Below are 18310 nucleotides of genomic sequence, written 5' to 3'. Positions count from 1 at the left end.
CTTTATATATCTATATCTATATAGATATAGATATATGTATAAATATATCTTTATATATATATGTGTGTATATATATATATATATATATATATATATATATATATCTCACTAGCTATGATTCCTGAATTGGGGAGTATTGTAGATAAATCTCACATTTGCATGTAAAACCACCAAAGGATTTTTCCTTCATGTCCATCGACCTGACATCTAATCTTTAGATTACAAAATCAGATATGTAAATAATGCTACATTTAAAACTGGGCTTGGACTGTGTAACTGACAACACTCTTAGAAACCACATCTAACATTTTCGGGGTGCCTGGGTGGCACAGTTGGTTAAGCGTCTGACTTGGGCTCAGGTCATGATCTCTTGGTTTGAGGGTTTGAGCCCTATATGTCGGTCTCTGTGCTGACAGCTCAAAGCCTGGAGCCTGCTTCAGAGTCTGTGTCTCCCTCTCTGTCTCTCTGCCCCTCCCCTGCTCATGCTCTGTCTGTCTCTCTCTAAAATAAATAAACGTTAAAAAAAAAAAAAAAAGAAACCACATTTAACATTTTGGAACAATCACATTGAGTAACAGAAATGAAATACACTTGGTTATTCCATTACATTTTTTTTTTGTTTGTTTAAAGTAAATGATGTATCTTCTTTAAAAGAAGTGGAAATTTAGGGTTTACAAGATTGAAATTGTGAAATTCAATTGATGAAATTGTGTTGAGTGATTTAATCCTTTGCACAAATAATTGACTGCAGAGCATGGGTTAAGTGTATTGTTGGTTTCCAAATGATGGTCTTAATTATGGTCTAAGCATTAGAAATTAAATCATTGTATAGTTGTATTTGTTTGAAATTAGAGCTTTCTTCTTACCCCAAAGGACTACAAGGAGGAAATGCTTCAGTTATTAACCCTTTCAGGACACCAGAGTCAATTACCCCAATACTGCCTTGGCATCCCGAAGAAACAATTCCATATATGTTACTTCACCAAAACCGCACAGGAATAATTTCCTACTTGAGAATCTACTTTGTATGATGCACTTCAGTGACTCCAAAGATCATTTTTCAGAATCTCAAGGGCAGGTCTCTCCTTTTGATTTGAATCAAAGGTTTCATCTACAAAGAAAAAAATATGAAGAATGACAGTGTCTTTCCGTTTGTCATGCTCAGTTACAATTGTACTGAATGATTCATGCAACAGAATCTAGCACGTCATGTATCAATTTTTTTTTTGTCTGAAGGCCTGCAAGATATCTCACTCTTATGAGTTATTATGGAAACTGGAACTATTTTCTAAGTAAAATGCTAATTCAAGTCCATACACCTGTTGTATGTGTTACTAACATAAAATTCATTCTGGCCATCAGCTAGTTTACCCTCTTCTTTCTTTAGAAAGGAAATGGATGCTGAGACAAACCAGAAAATCAAGATCAAATAGTTTAGCTGTGTTTTTCTTGTTATTCATTTATTTCACAATTGCTCAATAGGCACCTGTTGGTCATGCTGTAGGACCCAACCTAGAATTCTTTAATTACCTGACAAAATGCACTGGATCTCCAGTGGCATTCAAGTACACACATGTGAAAGACATAAGAGGTCAAAAGTAAAGTCAGCACATGCATATGGCATTCCAGGGACATATGCAGTATCTTCTCTCTCCCTCCACTAATCCTTGTAAGTCAATTTAAAATAATGACTGATTGGGGCACCTGGGTGGCTCAGTCGGTTACGCGTCTGACTTCAGCTCAGGTTATGATCTCAACAGTTTGTGGGTTCGAGCCTCGCGTGGAGCTCTGTGCTGACAGCTCAGAGCCTGGAGCCTGCTTCGGATTCTGTGTCTCCTATCTCTGCCCTTCCCCAACTCACACTCTGTTTCTCTGTCTCTCAAAAATAAATAAACGTGAAAAAAATAAAAAATAAAATAATGACTGATTATTTTTTCATCTCCCACATAATTACAGTCACCCTCAAGGCTGATCTTTATATTTATTAATTTACTGCACTATGCTTCTTCAGGAGACAGACAAATCAGGATGATGACATTTGCGGGGCCCTAAGCTACTGGTGGCTGCACAGTGATTCATGGATGTGTCCTCAGGAAGAGCCATTTCATCATCTGGGGCTTCTATAAAATTTGAAGTTAAAAAAATAAAACCGTGTGTGTGTGCACGTGTGTGTGCGTGTGTGTGTGTGTAGGGCGACAATCCTCTCTCTCTTCCTTATTCCAGCAAGAACTGAGACACAATTGTCAAACTTCTCTCCCCTGCAGTATAGATCACTTTGGATTGTTTCCTTTTGATAACATTTTCTCCCTTTCAAAGCTCTCTTTGGTTTGAAGATCGAAAATGCACCTGTAACATGTTGAGAGGGAGAGAGAGAACACTGTGATTTTTTTCCCTGACTTCTACACCCATTGAAGAATTTGTGTGAAGGTGGACGTCTGAGACCCCGCTGCAGGAACACAGATAGGTGAAGTTTGGATAGTTGCTTTTGCTGGAGAGCCAGGGGATCACTTCACAGCACTATGCTTGCAAGGCTAGCCCTCTGAGACTATTGATTTTCTCCTGGCTACTTCCCTCTTCTCCTAGTTATATGGAACTTTTAAGACATGTTAGCAAGGCCATGTTTTTACGTGATGCATTTTATTGATGATAGAGTTAGATTCTACGCGCAGGGCTTATTCCTGACTACCGAGAGGTAATTAATGACTGTCCAATCTTGAGAACTCGCTGTGGCTGCTCACCTATGGAGTTCGGGGGAAAGGAGGCCAGAAACCAGGCAACAGGACCCACAGGCTGTCCATCTGAAGTTTTCTAGCTAACAAGCCACCTGAATGAAAAAGCATCCCAGCCAGGGGAGAAAGGGACCCCATCTAACCAGTGAACAATGCGATGAGATAGTTCATTGATTTGTCTTGGCACTCTTATCAACACACTGCCGCCCAGATTCAATACATGGGATTTCCCTCCTCAAAATAGTTCTTGCTCAATGTTTAGACTTCTTTAGATCTATTTGAGGTTTCTGCTTGGAGACATAATTTCATATATTTAAGCACAAACAACCACTGGGAACCGATAACATAAAAAGAAAATGTTCGAATAATAAAATTTAGTAAAACATGAGCCTATCGAGTTATAGCACATTTATTTATCGAATCACGAAGGGTAAGTATCACAAAAACCCAGACATCCAGCCTCCTTGGCAAGACTGGCATCTGTATTGGTTCAAGAAGGTGCATTTATAAGCATTTATAACCTTGATAAGCAGCAGTTGGGCAAGTGTATGTCACAGAATCATATCTTAGATATTAGAAAGGGCACTGAACCATCACAGGTTTGTGGACTTGGGACAGCCAAGTCATAATATAATTTTAAAGGGAAGTCTAATTCCCATTTAAAAAATAAAACAATCCTTTCACCTTAAGATGTGTTTAGCCAACAAAACAAGCACAGGTAACCCTTGCTTTTGGAATGTTGGCATTATACCACTTTGCTTTTATGAAGGACCTACATTAGCACCTGTTTTCGCTAATTAAAAGAAATCTGAAGAGGATTTTCTCTTTTTTTTTATTTGAGAAAGAGAGAGAGAGAGAAAGAGAAAGAGAAAGAATCCCAGGGAGTCTCCACGCTCAGTGTGGAGGCTGAGGCAAGGCTTGATCCCACAACGTGGGATCATGACCTGAGCTGAAGTTGAATCCAACGCTCAACTGACTGAGCCCCCCAGGCACCCCAGAGGACTTTCTCTTTTAGGAAAAAAAAGGAAAAAAAAAAGCAAAAAATAGCTTCAGTCAGCCCTTACAGAGGCAGCAACCACCCTGAGCAGTGAGAGTGGTCCCACCCAGTTCCTTCCCCAGAAACTACACTCAGCATCTCAGCATCAAGTCGCCAGAGCCTTGAACTGTGTCTGTGGGAGTCTGTGCTCTCTCTCAGTTTATTTTGTGCAGCCGCTACCAAGATGTATCCTAAGGTATCTGAAAAGCCTAAGAGAGGTGATTTTTTGAGTCTAGGAACATTCACAGTTTTTTTCCATATACATTAATGGTAATACCTTCTTTGCTTTATGCCATTTAAGTTTACAAAAATTTTCATAGAAGCACTGTGCTTCCAGAAAGTGGGGGGGGGGCCTGTATGATTCTAGTCATCATTCTATACGTTTTATACACATCCTCTTTGATGAACACTGGAAGAAGTCTGAGATGATGAAAAGCAATACATTTGTTGCCTTGCTCTCAAGATGCCACCTCTCTTTGAGAAAACTGAACTAAAAAGGCTCCGAAAAATAAGTAACAGATAATAAGGTATGACAAAGCTGTATGAGACCACATTCAAAGCTGTATGGACCTAACATGGAGACTTTCCTTTCTTCCATGCAGGTAAGTAGGTTAGCTATGACCTCCGTCAGTTGCGCCTCCCAGTTTTCTGGCTTTGGTCCTTGCAAAAGGACCTTGATGTACCCTTTCATTATATGAAAGACAATGGAACTTGAAAGCACAATTGTTTACAGCGATGAAAATTTGGATTTAACTGAAATGTCCCAAACTATGAGTAAAGATTATGGATCATCTATCCAAAAGAATATGTAGCTATTAAAATGATTTTGTTGCTCTACATTTGCAGAGTTGAAAAAAGGTTGATATCCAGGGAAACAGCAGGTTATAGAATTTTTGTAAAACTATTACAAGAATAAGACATTTTTTCCTCCACATTTTGGATATAAGAAATGCCACATTTTCAAATTTCACTACCGTATATAGTTAGGGGGCAGGTAATCTGACATTGTTACCAGGGACTTGTATTAGCACAAGACGTTTGCAGAGTCTGGTGTAGTCCTTCTGAGAGGTCACTGTGGCCCTGGGTGCTCTGTCTCGTTCTCTACTGTCCAAGAGGATCCCCATCCCAAAGGACCTGGGTGACCCTCTCTTCCCAGTGAAGGGAAACTTCTCTCCACGGGGGACTGAAGGAGGAGTCTCAGGATGGTAGATTGAGTCTGTGAAACTCAATTTCTGACTTCCCTAAAAATGAAAAAGTGAAGCCATTCTCCGCCTTTCTGATCTTTTTATAGTGACAAAAAATAAAGAAAAACTATGAATAAGTTTCCCTGCCAGTCTATAATGCATATAATTTATTATGTATGCATTGTACGATGTAAAGATTGAATGTCTAGAAGGATATGTAACCAAAACATTGACAGGAATTATTCTAAAATGTCCAATTATGCTATTCTTCCTTTTTTTAAAAAAAAGATGTGTCATCTAGTTTTTCTCATTTTTTCATTTTACAATAAATATAGATTGCGGTCTGTAATAACAAAATGATGAATTTTTGGTAATAGAGCCTTGTCCTTCTATATCTTTAAAAGCCATTTTAAAATCCTTCATAAATAAGGGATACATTAAAAAAAATTTAAGTTTATTTATTTTGAGAGAGAGGGAGTGTGAACAGGGGAAGAGTATAGAGAAAGAGAGAATCCCAAGCAGGCTCTGCACTGTCAGCACAGAGCCTGATGTGGGGCTTGAACTCACAGTGAGATCATGACCTGAGCCCAAATCAAGAGTCAGATGCTTTACTGAGCTACTCAGGTGCCCCAAGGGATACATTATTTTAATGCTTCTTTATTGATTGTGTGTGTGTGTGTGTGTGTGTGTGAGAGAGAGAGAGAGAGAGAGAGAGAGAGAGAGAGAGAGAGCATGTGCATGTGAGTGGGGTAGGAGCAGAGAGAGAGAGAGGGAGAATGAACTGTGAGATCATGATCTGAGCTGAAATCAAGCGTTGGACATTTAATGGACTAAACCGCCCAGGGGATACATTTTTAAAAAATCATTTTTAGTGCTCACAATGACACTGTGATGTAGGTGTATTCTCCCTCATTTATCAATGTGATAACTATGTTATGAGGGATTCAAGTTGTGAACAAAGTCTTAGAGACTAGTAAATTGCAGAGTGAGAATTTGGAACATGCCTTCTCAATATAGATGTGTGTGTGTGTGTGTGTGTGTGTGTGTGTGTGTTTAACCAATCTGATTTTAGGGAGAAATACTAATTTGAATAATTTGTTCTTGGCTAATTTAAATTTATAGGATGCATTTGCAAGGCAAAGGTCGTCTCTCTAGTGGATCCTCTGGAAACCTCATTTGCTACTCTAGAGGGGAGAGAATGAAACAAGGGAGTGGAGACACAAACTTAGCAGCTTAAAACCACACGATTTATTGTCTCATAGTTCTGTAGGTCAGGAATCCAGGGGCTCAAAGAGCTCTATTCCAGGTCCCAAAGGACTCAAAGGACTGAAAGCACGGTTCTGGATGCTCTAGGCTTTTATCAGAGGCTTTGGGAGAAGGTCTGGTTCCAGACTCATTCAGTTTGTTGGCAGAAATGATTTATGTGTGGTTGTAGGAGTGAGGTCCCGTTGCCTTGCTGGCTGTTGGCTGGGATCATTTTCAGCATGGAGAGAGCCACTGCAGTTTCCTGTGAGTCTTCCTGAGTGTCTCTGATTCATCTCTGCTGCCCCAGCTCTTCTCTGTCGTTAGCTAGAGAAACTCTGCTTTTAAGGAGTCAAGTAATTAGATTGGGCTCCCCTGGATAAAACAGGCTACCCTCCATAATTTAATCCATAACCTCAATTATATCTGCAAGCCCCGTCACAGCCCTACCTAGACAGTGTTTGAATAACCAGGAGATGGAATCTTGGGGGAACATCTTTTAAATTTTGCCGGTTGCAAATATTTTTTTCCCTTCAAAACCTGGAGATACGAGTACTCACTATTTTCAAAAGGTTAATATGGTTTTGATAACCTCCAAAGCTATGCCTAAACATTTGATACATTTCAGATATTCAGAGAGATGGTTCCCCCAAATCCACACCTTGAGGAGTTTTGTCTGTAGATGTTTCAGAACAGGGTTTCTGAAGTCTCACATGAGTGTGTATGTTCATCCTTGCTGGGAAAGTGGAACACAAATGTCTTATTCCCAAGCAATCCATGATTTCATTGAGAGTCGAGCCTCTGGAGGGTTCAGGGGTAAATACCAATGTGAAAAGACCTCGTTAGTACACAAGTGACCTGGTTATCACATAAGCTTACAGTTCCACAGTTTGGGTATCAGTTCACAGTATAGCTGACTGTTGACTCACTTTGTAGACATTGGTGTTCATCTAAACAGTATTCATCACCAGTACTCTGGCCAGGATATGCTGTTTTACCATGAATTTGGTTGCTATGAACATAAACTGAGTTCAAAGAGATAAACTTTGACGGCTGGATAAACATCCAGTCCCCTAGACCTCTTCCCCACCCCCCGCCCCGGTCCTTGTTTTTAATGAAATAACCCAGTTTAGCTTTATAAACTTTATCCGGACCTGCCATAGACCACTTCCAAAAGAGTATTACTGTCCTTAAGGGATAGGCATATTCCCATAAATTAGCTAAAAAGTGGACCCAATTTTGCCATTAGAAAGTATAGATATATTCCTCTAGCAAGTTGCTCTCTTCCTTAGCAGAAAACAACAACAAAAACAACAACAACAACAACAACAAAACCTAAATAGAGACAACACCTGGAAATATACCAGATGATAGATAGATAGATAGATAGATAGATAGATAGATAGATAGATAGATGTGATGGATAGATTAGATAGATTAGTAGATAGATAGATATAGATAGATAAATGGCAGGAGACAGTGGAGAATCTGAGAGGTTAGACAATACATTTTGACAAGGAAGCCTGAATGAATTCTGAAATGGAGATAAGATGAGTGGATATTGTTAAGGTAGATACATGTTTCGGAGGAATCAGTAAGTAGACCTTTAAACCTCTGGTATTGCAAAGACCAAACTTCCTTTTTAAGGAAATTAACGAGAGTAGTAGATTATGACTCTGGTTCCCAAGGAAGGGACGCAGAATTTACTTTGCCTTTTATCCAAAGTCAAGGGGCATGGCTGGTGGGAGTAGAGCCTAGCAGAGATAGTAGGAAGGACCATGATGCTAACTAACATCACATTGTCAACTGCTGTCGTGGTCTAACACATGATAGGTTTTTTGGTTTGTGTGTGTGAGGGGGTGGGTGGGTGTTTGCCTGGGGAGGTATAGGAGTAAGATGTCTTTATATGTAGAAGAGATTGATTTTAAGGAATTGGCTCAGGTGATTATGGAGGCTGACAAGTTCAAAATCTGCAGGGTGAGTTGGCAGGCTGCAGACCCAAGAAAAGCTGATGCTTCAGTTCAAGTCTGAAGGTTATGCATTGGCAGAATTCCCTCTTGCTCAAGAGGGAGTTCAGTCTTTTCTTCTATTTAGGCCTTCAACTGATTAGATGAGGCCCACCCACATTTTGGCAGGGAGGAGGGGAGGGATGTGCTTTACTGAAAGTCCGCTGATTTAAATGTCAATCTCATCTAAAAACATCCTTACAGAAATATCCAGGGTAATGTTTGAGCACATATCTAGGCACTGTGGTCTAGCCAAGTCGACATATAAAATTAACCATCACAGGAGATTGTAAGCTTGATCTTTTGAATGTGTAGTCTGAATTCTTACCAGTTGAGAAAATTTAGTTCACATGGTTGTAAAAATAACATCGATGCTACTTGTATTTCTAGGTTTGGATTACTTAGCCTAACAGCACAAGTATATGTAAATGATTTCAGATCCATTATAAATACTAATATCTGTTAGCCCTGAGTACCTATTACATGCCAGGCACTGCACTGAGTGTTTAATACAAGCAACCTACACGATAGATTATTCCCACTTCATAGATGTGCAGTTTGGAAGTAATTGATTGGCCTCTGTGAGAAAGAGTTAAGTAGCAGAGATGAAATCCAAAGTCAGTCTTCTCTCCTGAAATCGTATCTTTATGCCATATCGCTGTGCCTTCCATCTACCATGAGTGCTAGCTAGAAACCTGTCACTTTGATCTGTTTAGGCTATCCACAAGTTGGCTCTTAACGTCATAGCTAAAAAAAAAGGCAGGAACATCAGATATTTTTATTATAACTTCAATGTAATTAATATGGTCAATGGAAATTGAAATGTTTAAGAAAGTGTTTCCCAAGCTTGATTATTATGCAATAGTCTTTAATTATTAGCTGAAAATAGGATATATTTTAGCATTCTCAGATGGCTCTTATCTAATTAATATGAATAACATCACTGCCAACATTTCTTGAATAATTGTGTATATTCTACATAAATGGTTGCAGAAAGGAGCTGTCAGAACAGCTAAATGATTCGCTCTTGTGTTGCTAGAAGCACATCTAATTTCAACCTCAGTCCAGGCTGGCCGGGCTACTGTCTTGCTGAAATTCTATTAGAGTCAATGCTCTATATCTGCCTCTCTGTGTTCGTTGGCAAGGACCATGTGACAGCTCCCGAGGAAAGGAATCTGAGTAGTTCTATAATTTATTTGTTCATTTTACCCATTTATGAAAGGAAACAAGAGCACCAGCCATTTGGGAAAGGATTTACATAATATAATTAAATGTGATCACTGCCTTCCTATCTCAATATGCCAATGCAGTTGATAACATCCCAAATGTTTTTTAGTCCTTGTCTCCAATCTACCTTGAAGTCCCCTAAATTACATGGTCACCCTGTTATAAGCCATTGAGGAGTTTGGACTTGAGGCACACATGAGGGCAGTAGGGGTGGAGGAGGACAGGTATTAGAACTGAGCCTACATTCTGCCAAGATGAACATATTCTTACATTATCCATCACTTCCGGCTGGGAAATGTGACAGACACTACCGGTTACCAACCCAACAGGCTTTCGTCCTTCCTTGCTGGTTGAGTCCTGATTTCCACTGCATCTGGTCACGTCTGGATGGATGAGATGCTTGGAGCAGTGGCAACCACTTAGTGACCATGAGAGAGGCTCCCGTGAGTAAGTGACACACCGTTGAGTTTAAAGTCAAAAGAGATCCAGAGATTGAAATGAACTGCTTGAATAAATCAGTCTTGGAGCTGTCCCCTCTAACTTACTATTTGCGATAAAAATGTTCCCTAATTTATTAACCTGTCGCTCCAGGAACAAAATGGGCTGTCGCCTTAATCTTGACCTTTCCATCCTCCAGAATTGTGAGAAAGGGACGTCTGTTGTGTAAGTCACCCAGTCTACGGTATTTTGTTATAGCAGCCGGAGCCGACTAATAAACATACCGTTTATTCTTCGGAGACTTACCAATCATATAAGGACCTTCTTAATGAGTACACAGGTTGAGGGTGCCCAAGGGTTACATTATTTTGACATCTAAGAAGGCAAGAAGGACACTTCAGGAGGGGAAAGGATGCATCCATTTTTTTAAATTGTATTTCTCTTCTTCTCGATGTGAATCTCTGTGGGAGCATGTCCAGGACTTGGCGGGTGGCAGAAGGGAGCGCTGATCTCCTCTCCAGAGTTCAGTAATTCTACAGCGCGTTTTCCTTTTGGAAGTTTGTTTTCTTTCTGCCTCAGAGAAAATGGCCCAGTTGGTAGATAAAAGAGGGAGAGAGTGTGGTGATGGTTGTCTGATGCACTCCTGCGGAGAAAGAGGTAGACAGAAGGAGCCCTCCACCCCAGCCTGGTGTCGCCGAGGCCTTCGTGTCATGTAGATACACAGGGTTTTAGAATCTTTGATTTTGTACTTAGAAAGCTGACATTCAGACAGGTGAGTAATAGTGTGATGACCCAGGTTATTCATGGAAGAGTTGGGGCTTCATGGTCACCCACATCCAGGAGTCAAAAAAAAAAAAAATTCTTCACCTTCCGCATAGCAGGTGAAGTCTTTGACGATTATAGTTTGAGCTCTTTGAAGCTGCCAATCCCAGGAACAAAATTTACTAACCACGAAACGTACGTTATTCCTTCCACTCTCGTGCATTTATTACTAAGTGTCTTTCAATCTTTATTAAAATATTAATGTGGACTTTTTGTTTGTTTGTCAGCGGACTTATAGGCAGAAGCACATTGTATCTTTGGCTTTAAAAGTGTCCAGCTTTCTTAATGAAGCGTTAAGAAAGGTCTTCTTACACCTCGTCTCAAGTTAAGTGGGGAAAAAGAAGACCACATTTGTTTTCATTTTAAAATGTTTCAGAAGTATAAATGGGATTTTGCCAACAGCATTTACCTCTGAGAAGGTGACTGGGTTAGCAGGGAGCAGCAGCAGAGGGGAACTCAGATGTTTTACTTTATATGCTTTGAGTTACGTCGTAAAAAATTTATTCTTCAGGAAGAGAGCTATATAGACACTTTTGAAAAAAACAGGCTTTGGTATACGCAGGGATTGGAATAATCCTCTTTTATTCTATTTTAGAAAGCTATTAGGTGTTCAGGAAAACACCCATCTGAGGAAAAGTTCAGGCACAGACACCAAACAGATCAGTGTCTGACTTCTGACTCTGCCTCTTTCTGTTTGCAAGAGTTCTGCAGAATATTGGATACCTTCGCGTTTCCTCGTATACGAAATAATGGTAATAAAACACTGCAGAGCTTTTGTACTGACTGGAAAGGATATATGGTCATGTCTGTTACAAGGTAGATGTTAATAAAGTACTGGCTGTGTAACTGGGGGCCAGATCCCCGAGGCTGATGGATATCCCTGTTGATGGGGGCCTGTCCTGGTTTACCAACTGTCCCACTCTAACTTCTAAAAAAAAGGTTTATTTAGGGGCACCTGGGTGGCTCAGTCGGTTAAGCGTCTGACTTCGGCTCAGGTCATGAGCTCGCCGTTTGTGAGTTCGAGCCCCGCGTGGGGCGCTGTGCTGACAGCTCAGAGCCTGGAGCCTGCTTCGGATTCTGTGTCTCCCTCTCTCTCTGCTCCTCCCCTGCTCATGCTCTGTCTCTGTCTGTCTCTCAGTAATAATAAATAAACGTTAACAAATTTAAAATGGTTTAAAAATGTTTATTTATTTAGAGAGAGAGGAAGAGAGCGAGAGCGTGAAGGTGCTTGAGTGGGAGAGGGGCGGAGAGAGAGGGAGAGAGAGAGAGAATCCCAAGCCGGCTCCACACTGTCAGCGCAGAGCCCCATGTGGGGCTTGATCCCACGAACTGTGAGATCATGACCTGAGCCAAAACCGAGAGTTGGTCCTTTACCCGACTGAACCACCCAGGCGCCCCTCTCCCACCCTAAATATTATTAGCACCCCTTGTTCATTCTCAAATCATTTGAGTTGGAGGCGAAATTACATGGTCACCCTGTTATAAGCCACTGAGGAGTTTGGACTTTATACCAGAACTTCTGGGGAGCCTCTGAGGGAGAATACGCCCCAGAGTTAGTATGATTTCTGAAATTTTCGCCAATCCAAGGGGATGTCTGCGTGGGTAGTTACCTACGCATGTGTCCGGAGCAGGCAATGGTGAACGCCTAGAAGAAAGAGACTCACGTGGCCGAAGGAGGCACTGAAAGATGAACCCGGTGATGGAGGGAGACGGGTAGGCAATGAGGCCACACTGGAGCTAAGCTTTGCACAGCTGCCTGCCTCGCCTGTGTTGCTGGTTTGTTCGCTGGTTAAATTTCAGGACTGACAAGTATGAAACTGTTTGTGAAGATTCCCACGAATTCAGATTAAATTGGATTCACTGGCTAATACAGTGTTATTATTAGAGACTGAGTCATTCACTCTGAAACCATTCTCTGATACATTTTAGAAATGAGCGTTTAGAAGATGTGCCACTCTTCCTGTTTGGATTTGCTGGATGGACCACCTACCTCAGAAGGGCATACGGCATATGAATCAGGGGATAGGATCGTCCCTGTGTGCACAGGCAGACACAAAAGTACGACCCCGGGTAAAGGTTTAGACTTAGAGACAGTCTCAGGTGGAGATATTAGTGAGGTGCTCTCAGTTTTCTGAAGCAGGGAATACTCTCTGAAAGGTGGGTGTGTATTCGCTCGTGGGGGAGTCCAGAACCAGATCAGATTCCATTCTCGTTCCGGTTGGTCTGCATCAGGGGATGTCTCAGCCTTCCCCAAGGAACTTCCAAGAAAATCTACATGCTGGAGCACCACACCGGATCTACTAAATTAGAATGGGTGGGTGGAGGGGTAATGAATCTCGAAAACCTTCCCAGTGAATCTACCGCGGACTCTTCGATTCAAAACTAATGATCTAGGCCTGTGGTCCTGCAACCGTTGTGTGACTCAGGATGACCTGACCCTCAGATTTCTGGGCCTTGCTGCTGAGGCTTCGGATTCGTTTGTCTAAAGTAGGGCTTGAAGATACCTATGTGTAACAGGTTCCAGGTAAAGCTGTCCACACTTTGTGAACCACTTCTGAAAGTTCTTCTTCATCCCTATTCCCACGGCTTTCTTGCAAGAGGTCTTGATTTATTTCTGGCTCAGACTATTACCTTAGGTTCCCATCTTGTGCTACTACCTTCTACCCCAATTGTTGCTAAAGTAATCTTTTTTTTTTTAATTTTTAAAAGTGTTTTATTTATTATTTTTGAGAGAGAGAGAGAGAGAGAGAGAGAGAAGACAGGGGAGGGACAGAGAGAGAGAGAGAGAGAGAGAGGGAGGGAGACAGAAGATCCAAAGTGGGCTAAGTGCTGAGAGTAGAAACCCAATGCAAGGCTCGAACTCACGAACTGCAAGATCGTGACCTGAGCCGAAGTCAGATGCTCAACCAACTGAGTCACCCAGGGGCCCCTAAAGTAATCTTTCTAAGTCAGAATCATATCAGAACTCATGCCTTAAAGCGTTTTAACGGCTTCCCACTTAATCAAGTCTCAATGTCCTTTGTGGAATGACCCCATCATCCCTGCTACCGTGCCAGCCTCTTCTCCCACCATTGAACCACGCTCTGAGGCTTGCCTTCAAAGGAGGCCAGACTCTCCCAGAAGGCATTGCCTTTATCATTGCTGTTGCAAAGCACAGACTTTGCAGAATTCCTATTCAAACTTCTACGGATCCACTTCCAGCTTGTGTCCTTGGGCAACTTATTTTTACCTCTTTGTTGCTTTCTTCTTCTGTAACAGTTGACAACATCGTGCCTACCTCTAGAATGATATGGAAATTAAGTACATTAATTATACACACACATTTTATATGTGTGTGTGTGTGTGAGAGAGAGAGAGAGAGAGAGCACATTTGGAAAGGTGCCCAGCAAGTCGTATACACTTAAAGGTTAGCTGCTGTGGGACCATCTCTTTCAGAGAATCTCCCACTCAGCTTTGAATACCAGTTTGCATAACACTTCCTTTGAGGAGACAGTCCTGTATTCTCTACATAAAGTGTTTCCTTCCTTGATCTCTTATAGTATTTAATTCATGTTTCACAACACTTAGGGGTTCTTTCCATTCATCCCTAAACCTCGAAAGAGAGATTTTTTTTATTATTCTTTGATGATACTGCTCTTCCCGCAGCCTAGCCACAGCACTTTTGGTTGCATGGCCACTTTGCTGAATGACCAAGTGGGAGACTCTAACCGCTGGATCCTGGGATTTCTGGAACCGGAGCATCATGATTATGAAGCAAGAGAACACCTGATGCCTGAAACAAGGAAGCCAGTGCCACACGGAAGAGAAGCTGGTAGTCAGTTGCATCTTTCTTTTGTTTCTCTCAAACATTAATATTGGCCATTCACAAATTGTACTATTATTTTTTTCTCAAAAAATGTAAGAAGGGAAAGTCCTAAAGAGATGAAGAATCAGAAATAGTGGATGTTTTTGTGTAGGGAATGAAAATAACTCAGAGATTGGAAGAAGTTTTATATGGAATGTATATATATGGTGTAGAGCTTGTACATTTTTGCAAGATGTATGCCTCCATGGAACCAACGCTCAGACCACGGTATAAACATTTCTTGGGGCGCCTGGGTGGCTCAGTCGCTTGAGCATCTGACTTTGGCTCAGGTCATGATCTCACGCTCTGGGAGTTCGAGCCCCACGTCGGGCTCCGTGCTGTCATCTCGGAGCCTGGAGCCTGCTTCGGATTCTGTGTCTCCCTCTCTCTCTGCCCCTAACCCACTCGCATTTTGTCTCTGTCTCTCTCAAAAATAAATAAACATTAAAAAAAAATTTTTTTTAGGAAAAGACATAAACATTCTTTTACCTCCAAAGCCTCTTTTATAGCCATTACCAGTCATTCTCCCTAAAAACACCACTGATTTTATTTCTATAACCACTCTTGCCACTTTTTGAGTTGTACGTACGTGAAATTATACCACAAGTACTTTTGTGTCTTGTGTCTTTGGTTAATCATTTTACCTAAGAGGCTTGGCCCTATTTTTGAGTGAAAAATAGTTTATTTTTTTATTGGTATATAGTTTCTACTACTAGAATACACCCTGATTTATGTATACATTGTATGGTTGATGGACATTCGGTCATTTATAGTTTTTGACATATAAAATCACGCTGTTGTGAATATTCTGATAACAAGTCCAGTAGTCCAATTGTGGACCCTGTGGTCACCCCCAGTGATTTCTACCTTCTGGTATCCGTGTCTTTGTGTTATCTCCAGCACTCCCACAATGAGGATAGGACCTGTAGCTTGCTTCCAACCAATACAATATGGCAAAAGTCATGAGATGTCTCTCCATTGATTAGGTTACATTATGTGGCCAAGGTGATATGTAACTCCTATGATTGTGTCATGGTACAGGTGAGCAGAGTGGAGCAAACGTTTTGTTTTTGGCTTGATGAAATGAGCCACTATGATAAGAAAACACCCTTTAGCAAGGAATTATGGGTGGCCTCTAAGACAGCTGGCCTCCAGCCAACATCCCCTCCCCACCCCCACAGCAAAACTTGGGGTCCTTAATCATGAGGTTGCAAACAAATTCTTCCAGCAATCTGAATGATCTTTGAAGTGGATTCTTCCCCAGTTGAACTTCCAGATGAGAAGACAGTCCAAATGTTTACTTTGATTACAACCTTGTGAGACCCTGAACCGAAAATGCAACAAAGTTGTTTTCAGCCGCCCCACCTTAAAAGTGTAAAATAGTAAATGTGTGTTGTTTTGAGCTGCTAAATTTGTGGCAATGAAAAACTAATATGCATGGGATATGCACATACTGAACTTTAGCAGGTAATGTCAAATTATTTCTAAAGTGGGTTTATCAATATACACTAGCGGTGAATGAGTTTAAATCGCTTCACGTATTTGCCAATATTTGATACTCTCAGGATCACTTTTCATTTTAGCCATTCCAGTGAGTATGGATTCAATTTGCATTTCCCTGAGTAATAACATTAAGCATCTTTTCATCTGCTTATTGACCAAGTGTATATCTTCTTTTGAGAAGTATTTGCTCAAGTCTTTTGCCAATCAATTTCTTATTGATGCATTTTTAATACAGTCTAGATGTGAGTCCTTTTTCATCTATGTGTATTATAATGATGTTCTCTCACTCTGACTTACCCTTTCCCTTTCAGTTGGTGTCTTAATGAATAGATGCCATGATTTTAATTTAGTAATCATCTGATTATGAATACTGATTAATTAGGCTCTATTATAGTTAGTACTTTTTATAGCTAGTTATTTTTTCATGGTTAGTGTTTATAATGCCCTACTTACGTATCTTCCAACATTCAGGAACGTGTATTGTTTTACCTTTCATATTTAAGTGTATTATGTGTAATTTATTTTTGGGTATGGTGTTTGTGTTTTTCCATAAGAATAACACATTTTTCCAGCACTCTTTATTGGAAAGATAAATTTTCCCCCACTGAACTGTAGTCACACCTTTGTTACATTTGTGGAGATGTGTTTTAGGACTCTGCACAGATCTACTTCCTATATTGTATCAATAGCACACTGTCTTAATTATAATAGCTCTAACATAAGTCTCCATGCTTATTAACATAAGTCTTTAAAATTTTTTTTAACGTTTATTTATTTTTGAGACAGAGAGAGACAGAGCATGAACGGGGGAGGGTCAGAGAGAGAGGGAGACACAGAATCCGAAGCAGGCTCCAGGTTCTGAGCTGTCAGCACACAGCCCGACGTAGGGCTTGAACTCACAAACCGCGAGATCATGACCTGAGCCGAAGTCGGACGCTTAACTGACTGAGCCACCCAGGCGCCCCATCACATAAGTCTTGATATCTGTTAATAAGTACTCTTTTTGTAGTTCTTTTTCCAAATTGTCCTCAATATTCTTGACTCTGAATTTCCATTTATTTATTTATTTATTTAATTATTTTTTTATTAAAAAAATTTTTTTTCAACATTTATTTATTTTTGGGATAGAGAGAGACAGAGCATGAATGGGGGAGGGGCAGAGAGAGAGGGAGACACAGAATCGGAAACAGGCTCCAGGCTCTGAGCCATCAGCCCAGAGCCCGACGCGGGGCTCGAACTCACGGACCGCGAGATCGTGACCTGGCTGAGGTCGGACGCTTAACCGACTGCGCCACCCAGGCGCCCCTGAATTTCCATTTAAAAGTTATAAGTGACTTGTTGATTTTAACAGAAAAAGTATTATTGGGATTGTGGTTGGGTTTTGCATTGAATCTATAAATATGTATGAGGATATTTGACAGTTTTATAATACTGGGTTTCCAATCTGTGGCATAATATAGTCTTTTATTTTTTTAGGTCTTTTTAAATTTCCTTGATATTTTGTAGTTTTCTCTGAAGATGCGTTAGCATATCTTTTATTAGATTTATTCATAGGGATTTGATGTTATTTGATATACTTATTTTAGATTTTAAACTTTTTAATCTTCTATTTGGTATTAGTATAGAAACTTTTTAATTGTGGCCTTGTATTTGCGTGATCTAGGAACTTTGCTGAATTCATTTATTAATTCTACCAACTTATAGGTTATTGGGGATTTTCTATGTACAAAATCATGTTGTCTGCAAATAATCACATTTTTATTTATTTCTTTCCAGTCCATGTACTTTTATTTCTTTTTCTTGCCTTATTGCACTACCTAAGACATCCAACAAAAGGTTAAATGGAAGTTATAATGGAGCATCCTTATCTCACTTTGGGTCTAAAAGATTAAACTTTCAAAATTTCAACATTAAGTATTCTATGTCCTCTAAGTTGCTTTTAAAGATAGCTTTCTGTTCGTAGTCAGCTACAAGTATCATGAGTACTCATTGAATTTTAATGAATACTTTTTCTGCATCTTTTGAGAAGATTACATAATTTTTCTTCTTATTTTTATTAATATGGTTAATTATATTGATTGAGTCCTAAATGTTAAAACAAACTTGCCTTCTTGAAATTATTAATTCCTTACATGTTTTTAAAGAATTCAGTGAAGCCATCTGGGCTTATTTAATGATGAAAAGGCTTTTAAGAAACAAATTAGGGTGGCTCAGCTGGTTAAGTGTCCAACTCTTGATTTTGTCCAAGTCATGATCTCATGGTTGATGGGTTCAAGCCC

This window comes from Herpailurus yagouaroundi, unplaced genomic scaffold (genome assembly GCF_014898765.1).
Source record: "Herpailurus yagouaroundi ecotype Mexico unplaced genomic scaffold, PumYag 100, whole genome shotgun sequence".
NCBI lineage: Eukaryota > Metazoa > Chordata > Mammalia > Carnivora > Felidae > Herpailurus > Herpailurus yagouaroundi.
Note: the sequence above shows the minus strand (reverse complement) of the source record.